Source organism: Triticum urartu, chromosome 4A, assembly GCF_056163025.1.
Source record: "Triticum urartu cultivar PI428250 chromosome 4A, HENAU_Tu73, whole genome shotgun sequence".
NCBI lineage: Eukaryota > Viridiplantae > Streptophyta > Magnoliopsida > Poales > Poaceae > Triticum > Triticum urartu.
In genome coordinates, this window is record NC_141876.1 from 529,663,214 (window position 1) to 529,674,370 (window position 11,157).

Here is an 11,157-nt window from a genome sequence, read left to right on the forward strand (position 1 = left end):
AAAACCTCTGCCGAAAATGATGAATATATTTCCAGGACATTCTCGATCTTTGAATTAACTCATATCGTATTTGAATTGGAGCATTTAAATCCTATAAATATTTTTAAATGCTCTAATAACTCTGAAACTAGTTTTGGGTTGTTGGAAATAATCCAAACACTACCCACAATTATTTTCAGGATTTTACAAAGTGGATTAGTATTTTTACTAATTCAAAACAGAATAAAAGAAATAGAAAACTGAAATAAAAGAGAGAAAAGGAATCGTACCTGGCCTCACCTGTGTAGCCCACCAACCGGCCCAACACCGAGCAAAGCCAGCCCAGCCCACTAGGGGCTCCTCCTATCGTCTTCCTCCCCTCGCCCCAAAGCTTCTGCTGCCACCGCGAGAGAGCGCCCGCGCAGGCTCCAGCTCCTGCTTGCCACCTCCTGCCTCTCCCTCACGCCTGGAGACGCCCAGAGACCCCTGACCTCTCTCTCCCTCGCCCGCAACCTCTCCCCTCCCCTCTGCTCTCTCTCCCATGGCCGACCGAACAAGCCGGAGCGCACCGACGCCGTTCGCCGCGGCCACAACCACTCCCTTGCTCCCTCTCCGCGACCCCGAGCTCTGCATTTCGCCCTCCTCATCCACGCCGAGCCAAACAACTGGGGGAGCAACGCGTCGCCGTCCCGGACGTCTTCTTCAACCTCGGTGCCGGCGATCCCCGCCGCTTGATTCGTCACCATCAGGCCGTCCCCGAGCCCGCGGACACCGCCGTCTGACTCCTTGTGAGCTCCGCCGTCGTTACCCACTCTTCCCCGCGTCGTTTCCTTGCCGTAGCGCCGTTCCCCCCCGTCACCGAAGCTCGCCGCCGTTGTGCTTCGTCGCCACCGTGGCTAGAGCAAACGTAGCTCGAAGCCGAGCACACCGCTATGCTCAGCGCGGCTCCAGGAGCCCGTAGCGCCCACCAGCTCCTCCCCACGTGTCCCCTAGCTCCAACCCGAGCACGCCCATAGCTCCGGCCGCCGCCCAAGTGGTCGCTGCCATAGTTCCCGATCTCTCCTCGCCCAGCGGCCTGCTCTGTTGGATGCGGTGCACGTCCAGCAACCCGTAGGGCCAAACCGCGAGCCCAATGGTCGCCGGATGGCAAAACCCGACGCCTCCGCCGTGCGGAATGGTTGCCGCCGGCCAGATTCCGGCGAGGCCGACGTGGTGACATCATTAGTTGCTAATGAGCCCACTAATGACCCCTCTAGAGCCACTGACATGTGGGACCCTGTGACTAATTAAGTTAGTCTAATTTTCTGTTAAGATTAGTACTAATATGTGTGGACCCCACGTGTCAGCTTTGACTTTGATCAAGTCAACGTTGACCGGTCCCACCTGTCATCCACACAAACCAGCCCAGTGTCACTGACGTATGGACCCCACACGTCAGATTTGACCCGGGGCAGTTCTGTTGACCTGCTGAGGTCAGCATGACGCAGTGCTGACGCAATAATCTATTTTCTGGGTTTAATTTAATCCAGGAAATTCCAGAAAATGTTTTAAACTTCTAAAAATCATATAAAATCAACCGTAACTCCAAATGAAATAATTTATATATGAAAAATTATCAGAAAAATCCAAAGAATCTGAATATGGTATTTTCATGCATGTTCGAACAAGTTAACCTCACTGAATAGGACAATTCATGATTATCGAATAAATGGTAATTGGTTCTGGAGTTGGAATTTGCTATAGGTTTGAATTCCACTTCAATGAATATGACTAACTATTGCACTAGGTCAATTCAGTACCTTAATATGACATATCATTCATATGTATGTGCATTGCATTGATTGCGGTTCGTTTTGTGTTTCCGGTGGTTGTTCCCTCTCGGTAGACGTTCGTTCCGACGATGAGTTCGATGACACCGATGAGGAGTTATATCATCTTCAGAAGTGCCAGGCAAGCAAAACCCCCTTGTTCATTCCGATACAATCCCACTCTCTCGCTCCTGCTCTCTTTTACTGCATTAGGACAACAACGATTCAACTGTTACATGCTGCGGTAGTTGAACCCCTTTCCCCTGCATGACCTGTCATTGCCACAGTAAATATATGAAACCCACTAGCATGAGTAGGAATTGTTTGAGCCCTGATGTGCCTACTCATTCATGCTTGTTTTTCATGCCTGCTATTGCTTAGAGTTGAGTTAGGTCTGATTCATCGGGAATGAATTGGAAAGTTGTGAACATGCCCTACTGTGTGTGAGCTAAGTGTGTGAACATGATTTGGTAAAGGTAGCAGTGAGAGGCCATGTAGGAGTACATGGTGGGTTGTCTCATTGAAACCGTTCTTAGGAACTGAGTTCTGTGTTTGTGATCCATGAAACAGTTACTACTACGCATTGGGCCCGAAACCAATGGACCCTCTCGGCTTCTTGATCACCCTTGTCCTCTGTCCAGGAGTTGCAACTAGTTTTTGGTGTTTATAGGATATGTGTTGGCGGCCGTGCGTAGCGCTGACCCTAGGGGTGGGCTATGATGCGGTAAATACACCGTGGCCGGGCATGCCGGGCGCCCGTTTGGTGTCTCAGAACCCTGTACACATCGTTCGGGGCCGTATGTGGAAACCTCGGTCGGACTCCCTACGGATGGAACCTAGATAGGCGATAAACCTGGACTAGAGACTTGAGTGTTTAGCTAGGCCGTGGCCGACACCCTCGTTGGGCTTCCGCTTGAAGGTTGCCGAGTACATGTCTTGTAAACGGCGGTAAGTGGTGAGAGCGTGTGTGAAGAAGTAGACCCCTGCAGGGTTAACATCATCTATTCGAATAGCCGTGTCCGCGGTAATGGACTTCTGGGTTGCCTATAACAGTTCATAGACAAGTGAAAGTGGATACTCTAAAACTCGCAAGATAAGTGTGAGTGCTATGGATGGCGTTCTCGTAGGGAGACAGAAGCGGATCCATAGTGGTGTATTGATATGGTGAATATGTGGACTCGTGTGCGCCAGCTCAAAAGAGTTGCTTGCGGTCGTAGTTCAGGTTAGCCACTGAGTCAAAGCTGGCTTGCTGCAGTTGAACTCCACTACCCCTTTGTTGATACCGATGCATATGTAGTTAGTTCTGATGTAAGTCTTGCTGGGTACATTTGTACTCATGTTTGCCTATTCTATGTTTTTGCAGAGAGACGTCAGTCTCGCTAGTAGTTCCGTGTGGACTTCGACGTTTAGCTTGATACCTCAGCTACGATCTTGTGCCCTCGGCAGGATCTGGTAGATAGTCAGGCTTCTCAGGCTTTTTCTTTTGTAGATGTCTGTACTCAGACATATTAAGCTTCCGCCTGTGCTTTATCTGGTATGCTCTGAATGTTGGGTCATGAGACCCATGTTTGTAATATCTGGCTCTTCGGAGCCTAATGAATACTACTTGAGTTGTAGAGTTTTGTTGTGATGCCATGTTGTATTTGCACATATCGAGCATATTGTGTGTATGATTGAAATGCTTGGTATGTGTGGGATCCGACAATCTAGTTGTTTATCCTTGGCAGCCTCTCTTATGGTGAAATGTAGTCTAGTGCTCCTTGAGCCATAGTAGTCCGTTATAGCCCAGTTCACCGGAGTCCTGCTAGCCCAGCACTAGTGCTCAGGACACTTGACTGGCCGGCATGTGTTTCACTTCGTTCCTATGTCTGTCCCTTCGGGAAAATGTCACGCGGTGACTTCCGGAGTCCTGCCTAGCCTGCTACAGCCCGGGTTACCCGGAGTCCTATTAGCCCAGTGCTACAGCCCGGATTCACACGCTGTTGACCGACATGCTCGATGTGATTCATGTATGCCTGTTTCCATAGGTCTGTGCCGCTTTGGGTTCACGACTAGCCATGTCGGCCCGGGTTCTCTGTCATACGGATGCTAGTGACACTATCATATACGTGAGCCAAAAGGCGCAAACGGTCCCGGGCCATGGTAAGACGACACCCGTGGGGATACCGTGCGTGAGGCCGCAATGTGATATGAGGTGTTACCGGCTAGATCGATGTGACATGGAATCGGGGTCCTGACAGCTTTGGTATCAGGGCCTGACTGCCTGTAGGATTACCAAGCCAAACTGGTCGAAGTTGAGTCTAGAAATGCTTTAGTTATGTAAGGGAATTGATTGTAGAAGGGAACGTAAGGCTCTTTTTACTCCTTTACCCTATGCCCTTCTGATCTGAGTCAAACTCTTCTTTTCTACGGGGATTAAGAATTATGCCTTCTCATCTATCTATCAGGATGACGTGCTACTAATCCTTAGACTTATAGAATTGATAGTTCAAGCCTCAGTTCCGTTCCTACTACTTCCGTATGTTGACAGTTGATCTCAGAACCTTGATATTGTGTTCTTGAGTGGTTATGCCACCATTTTTGCAGGATGTCTCAAATCTTTTGAGCATTTACAGCCGTTATGCTGTCCGAGTCATCCCAGGTTTCTAAATAGTCTGGTGCATTTGCAAATCCTTTCTTCCCGTTTCTGATATCCTTTTGGGCCAGATTAACCACACTAATCGGTGAGTTGAGGCACTCTATTGCCTCGACATATAGGTTGGAGCTAGTATGATGACCCTAGGTGTTTTAGAGGATCACCTAGTAATCTAGCCATGTCTTGTGTTCCCAGTGTGATGATTCTGGCCATCATTCTCGAAAGCATCCCGTGATGCCATTTAGTCAGTAGGTATTTTATTCCTGGGTTTGAACCCGAGATTCACTCGAGTCACCTCTTGTTGATAGTGTTTGCTTGTTCCTTTAGGATATTAGTAACCTTGCGACAGTCCTCGAGGTCTGTGGTATTTCCTTCTTCCAAATACCATGAACCATTAAGGCATAAGTTCTTTGAACCAAAATATCACAATCAGAGTACTCTTGAGGAGTTCTCCATTCATAATTGTGATTCTACCAGTTCTACCTTTCTGCATGGGTTATCTGGAAGAAACTTGTTGAACTTGGTTCGACATATTAATCTATGCATCCACAACTCAGAAAGATATATGTCCTCTTGAGTTGTCCCTCTTCATTTGTATTCCGACCATCATCTATCAATTGATAGTCAGGAGTAATTGTGCATCCGTGTTATCGATGCTATCATTCTTGTGGTCCGTTAAGCCATTCTATTTCAGAATTACTAGGAGAAACAAACTCTAGTACCTCATCCATATCCAGGATTGGATCAAAGTAGTTGTGTTCTGCAGATCAAATGCTAATCCAGCTTTTGCTCTGTTCTACCTGAAGTATTACCCACTTTATGTCAAGAATATTGTGAGAATTGTACCATCTCTTATGAACTCTTGATGCAGTGATACTTCGCACCATCATCATTCATTTCTCGGTCCTCGTGTTGTTGAAACCGGAATGCCGACAAGTGAATTGTGATGTGTGAAATCAATACTCCTAGCAACCGTGTTGCTTGGTAGTTAATGGACATTAATATCATTCTTAGTGTGTTGGTTATCAAATCACTATTCTAGGATCGCTCGTGTTATCTTGTCCTTATTTCTGGTGCACTCTTCGATCTTTTAATTAGAATTGAATCCCTTACCCTTCTGATCATGTCATCTTGCCTCGAAAGCAAGATTGTTCTCGAGCATAGTAACATATCGATGGTTCGTGATGTTCCGAATATCTTATCGGAAGTATTACCAGGTTGACACCTTACCGCTATGTTGAGTTCGTGATCATGCTGGTTTTACTCCAAACCACCCATTCTCCAAGAATCTGTGTTGGATACCCCTGAGCTAGTTGGTTAAGCTAAACAACAACTTAGAGATTTGGAAGATAAAAGCTTGTCTGACTTAGTTCGTGTCAAGGGATATCTTTTGTGTGTGTGTTGAAGAAAGATGATATCTTCATCGATTGATCCTTGTGATTAGTTGTTGGATCTATTGTCTTGTCCAAACTTTGTTTTGAGTGTGGGCTATCCTCAAATCAAACCAGAACCAACGATGTTCGTAATGTTGTCTTACTCGTGGTTGACTCCTCGAGCATACACCATTACATCTTTGGTATGACCAATACTATCACATTGTTCACATAGTGGTGGAAGTCCAGTGATATGGAAATTCCGATGAGTTGCTGTTGAGCCCATCAGTGGCATTTTGTCTCCTCCATGATTTGTGTTGAACATCCAGCTAGTGTTGGAAACTTGTGTAAGCATTTTCTTCACGCCTCGTTCATGAAGTATATGTTTGGATGAAAGAAATGACTTCCTTTGATTCACGTGCATTTGATGTAAGTTGCCGCCGTGAATTCAGGAAAGTTTGTTTTGCTTCCTCTGGAATCATCCCAAGTCCGTCATGCATGTGCGAAGTATTCTATGGTCTGATAGACTAATCATCTTCATTCCATACGTGTCCCTAGCACACCAAGCCACTGATTGACTTGTTCAGGGAGAAGAAGTTCTCCATAAGAGCTAATCATATGACTTATGCAAGGACTTCGATATCCTTGATGATGGTTCCCAACCAGGACTCGGTAGTGTTTCATTGTAAGACCACCATGTGGTCATGCTTGTCTGGGACAGCGTGTTCACATGTGTTTAGCAGAACCAACTCATGTTTTGGAGCTTACTACCATAGTCCATTTCCTGAGAATCTCTCAATGTCATCTCATCAATTTGTGTTGCAAACTTTCATTTCTTTCTAGATTCGATGAGTCTGTAATATCCTGACACCAACCAGATCTGAATCTCAGGCAGATGTGATGGTTGGGACATTTTCCCAAGAGCTATGATATTGGTCTCTCTGTAACCCGGTAAAGTGCATGTCGTGGCCAACACACCCAGCCGGAAGACCTATTATTGTAGTATCTTGATTGAGTAAGTTGGCCACCTCCCCATAAGGATTACGTAGGATTTACTCCAGTAGTTATTCCCTATGGATTCCTAAGCTCCCGGAGTCTGACCTGCTACTTGATGTTCTAGATACCAAACCATTTCAATGAATGGGTTAGGCTAGCACATCAAGGAGAACATTAGAAGCGGAGCGCTAAATGTCTCTCGGTCGATCATCCAGATTTTGATCCCTTGGCCTCGCTAAGGTAAAATCTGAGAAAGTGTTATCTTTCTTTGCATCTGCATCTTCCACCATTATTCATCATGGTAGCATGTTGTGTTGCCAGGATCCTTGACACGGATATTGGTAAAACCTTGATGAATACGGAAATGCTCAAGTTCTTGAGAGCACGCGTAAGCACTAGGATTTATCATCGGCATTAACTCGGATCCGTTCTCAGTTTCTTCAATTATGCCATAACCTTTCAAACAGTGGAATCTCTCTCTACTGTTGGGTTTCTCCCCAGTTACTAGAATCATTCCCAGCATTTGCATTTTGTTCCCAGCTTGCACCGCCATTGTGTCATCCTACTACGGACTACCCTTCTCAGTAATTACTGATCAGGATCATCTTCAAAGTGGTCCTACCACGGGTTCCATCCATTTCCAATGATAAGCAAATCATCCATCGCGTTTTCTTCAAAAAGGTAGTCCACATCATCCATTCAAAAGTAAATCTTTTTGCCACTTAAGGGAATATTTCTGCGAGTCACCTTCCTTAAGGTGTCTCATTGTGGTATCTTGGCAACCTAACTCCTCGCTACGTTGACACCGTTCACCACCCTCTTAGGTGTGGAATTATTGTCTACCAATTTGAACCCTTGTCATCCACTTCTTTCCATCACCCCTGATGTGTGTTTTGTCTCTCAGCTCAAGGGATGTTTCAACGTCTCACTCCCTAAGTTGATCCTGAGTACTCGATCTTCGAGGAGATCGATTCCTGTAGAGTTTCTTTCTGCCAGCATCGTGTTGGATGGAGATCTCGAAAGCAAAGACGTCAAGATCAAATTGAAGCAATGAATCAACATCTTTGAGAAGGACAGTTGGATCGTGAAGATCATATTAGCTTTGTGTCCCCTCTATCTTCTTACCTCGCGTCTTGAATCTCGGGACAGATTCTTGTTTAGTGGGGGTGAGTTGTCACAGCCCTAGAGTTTGCTTGTAACTAGTGGCATTGCATCCATGCATCATGTTTAAATTTCATGAAACTTGAAATGGGGATTGTTGAAACCCTAGCACCAAATGAATTTAACTAGGCTCAGTAAAAATATTTTCAGAGATCCCAAAATATCCTTTGAAAATGTTCATGATTTTTGATAAAGGTGAAAACCTCTGCCAAAAATGATGAATATATTTCCAGGACATTCTCGATCTTTGAATTAACTCATATCGTATTTGAATTGGGTCATTTAAATCCTATAAATATTTTTAAATGCTCTAATAACTCTGAAACTAGTTTTGGGTTGTTGGAAATAATCCAAACACTACCCACAATTATTTTCAGGATTTTACAAAGTGGATTAGTATTTTTACTAATTCAAAACAGAATAAAAGAAATAGAAAACTGAAATAAAAGAGAGAAAAGGAATCATACCTGGCCTCACCTATGCAGCCCACCAACCGGCACAACACTGGGCAAAGCCAGCCCAGCCCACCAGGGGCTCCTCCTGTCGTCTTCCTCCCCTCGCCCCAAAGCTGCTGTTGTCGCCGCGAGAGAGCGCCCGCGCAGGCCGCAGGCTCCAGCTCCTGCTTGCCACCTCCTGCCTCTCCCTCGCGCCTGGAGACGCCCAGAGACCCCTGACCTCTCTCTCCCTCGCCCACAACCTCTCCCCTCCCCTCTGCTCTCTCTCCCATGGCCGACCGAACAAGCCGGAGCGCACCGACGCCGTTCGCCGCGGCCACAACCACTCCCTTTCTCCCTCTCCGCGACCCCGAGCTCCGCATCTTTGCCCTCCTCATCCACGCCGAGCCAAACAACCGGGGGAGCACCGCATCGCCGTCCCGGACGTCTTCTTCAACCTCGGTGCCGGCGATCCCTGCCGCTTGATTCGTCACCATCAGGCCGTCCCCGAGCCCGCTGAGACCGCCGTCCGACTCCTTGTGAGCTCCTCCATCGTTACCCACTCTTCCCGCGTCGTTTCCTTGCCGTAGCGCCGTTCCCCGCCGTCACCGAAGCTCGCCGCCGTTGCGCTTCGTCGCCACAGTGGCTAGAGCAAACGTAGCTCGAAGCCGAGCACACCGCTGTGCTCAGCGCGGCTCTAGGAGCCCGTAGCGCCCACCAGCTCCTCCCCACGTGCCCCCTAGCTCCAACCCGAGCACGCCCGTAGCTCCGGCCGCCGCCCAAGTGGTCGCCGCCATAGTTCCCGATCTCTCCTCGCCCAACGGCCTGCTCCGTTGGATGCGGTGCACGTCCAGCAACCCGTAGGGACAAACCGCGAGCCCAATGGTCGCCGTCTGGCAGAACCCGACGCCTCCGCCATGCGGAATGGTTGCCGCCGGCCAGATTCTGGCGAGGCCGACATGGCGACATCATTAGTTGCTAATGAGCCCACTAATGACCCCTCTAGAGCCACTGACTTGTGGGACCCTGTGACTAATTAAGTTAGTCTAATTTTCTGTTAAGATTAGTACTAATATGTGTGGACCCCACGTGTCAGCTTTGACTTTGGTCAAGTCAACGTTGACCGGTCCCACGTGTCATGCACACAAACCAGCCCAGTGTCACTGACGTATGGACCCCACACGTCAGGTTTGACCCGGGGCAGTTCTGTTGACCTGCTGAGGTCAGCATGACGCAGTGCTGACACAATAATCTATTTTCTGGGTTTAATTTAATCCAGGAAATTCCAGAAAATGTTTTAAACTTCTAAAAATCATATAAAATCAACCGTAATTCCAAATGAAATAATTTATATATGAAAAATTATCAGAAAAATCCAAAGAATCTGAATATGGTATTTTCATGCATGTTTGAACAAGTTAACCTCACTGAATAGGACAATTCATGATTATGGAATAAATGATAATTGGTTTTGGAGTTGGAATTTGCTATAGGTTTGAAGTCCACTTCAATGAATATGACTAACTGTTGCACTAGGTCAATTCAGTACCTTAATATGACATATCGTTCATATGTATGTGCATTGCATTGATTGCGGTTCCTTTTGTGTTTCCGGTTGTTGTTCCCTCTCGGTAGACGTTCGTTCCGACGATGAGTTCGATGACACCGATGAAGAGTTATATCATCTTCAGAAGTGCCAGGCAAGCAAAAACCCCTTGTTCATTCCGATACAATCCCACTCTCTCGCTCCTGCTCTCTTTTACTGCATTAGGACAACAACGATTCAACTGTTACATGCTGCGGTAGTTGAACCCCTTTCCCCTGCATGACCTGTCATTGCCACAGTAAATAGATGAAACCCACTAGCATGAGTAGGAATTGTTTGAGCCCTGATGTGCCTACTCATTCATGCTTGTTTGTCATGCCTGCTATTGCTTAGAGTTGAGTCAGATCTGATTCATCGGGAATGAATTGGAAAGTTGTGAACATGCCCTACTGTGTGTGAGCTAGTGTGTGAACACAATTTGGTAAAGGTAGCGGTGAGAGGCCATGTAGGAGTACATGGTGGGTTGTCTCATTGAAACCGTTCTTAGGAACTGAGTTCTGTGTTTGTGATCCATGAAACAGTTACTACCACGCATTGGTCCCGAAACCAATGGACCCTCTCGGCTTCTTGATCACCCTTGTCCTCTGTCCAGGAGTTGCAACTAGTTTCTGGTGTTTATAGGATATGTGTTGGCGGCCGTGTGTAGCGCTGACCCTAGGGGTGGGCTATGATGCGGTAGATACACCGTGGCCAGGCATGCCGGGCGCCCGTTTGGTGTCTCGGAACCCTGTACACATCGTCCGGGGCCGTATGTGGAAACCTCGGCCGGACTCCCTGCGGATGGAACCTGGATAGGCGATAAACCTGGACTAGAGACTTGAGTGTTTAGGTAGGCCGTGGCCGACACCCTCGTTGGGCTTCCGCTTGAAGGTTGCCGAGTACATGTCGTGGAAATGGCGGTAAGTGGTGAGAGCATGTGTGAAGAAGTACACCCCTGCAGGGTTAACATCATCTATTCGAATAGCCGTGTCCGCGGTAATGGACTTCTGGGTTGCCTATAACGGTTCATAGACAAGTGAAAGTGGACACTCTAAAACTCGCAAGATAGGTGTGAGTGCTATGGATGGCGTTCTCGTAGGGAGACAGAAGCGGATCCATAGTGGTGTATTGACATGGTGAATATGTGGACTCGTGTGTGCCACCTCAAAAGAGTTGCTTGCAGTCG

General features: G+C 47.2%; 1 pseudogene; it reads right to left on the bottom strand.

Moving 5' to 3' along the window:
• LOC147976439 (uncharacterized) overlaps positions 1-8,883 on the bottom strand; it is an 84,833-nt pseudogene extending 75,950 nt beyond the window's left edge.
• Positions 8,884-11,157: the final 2,274 nt, after the last annotated feature.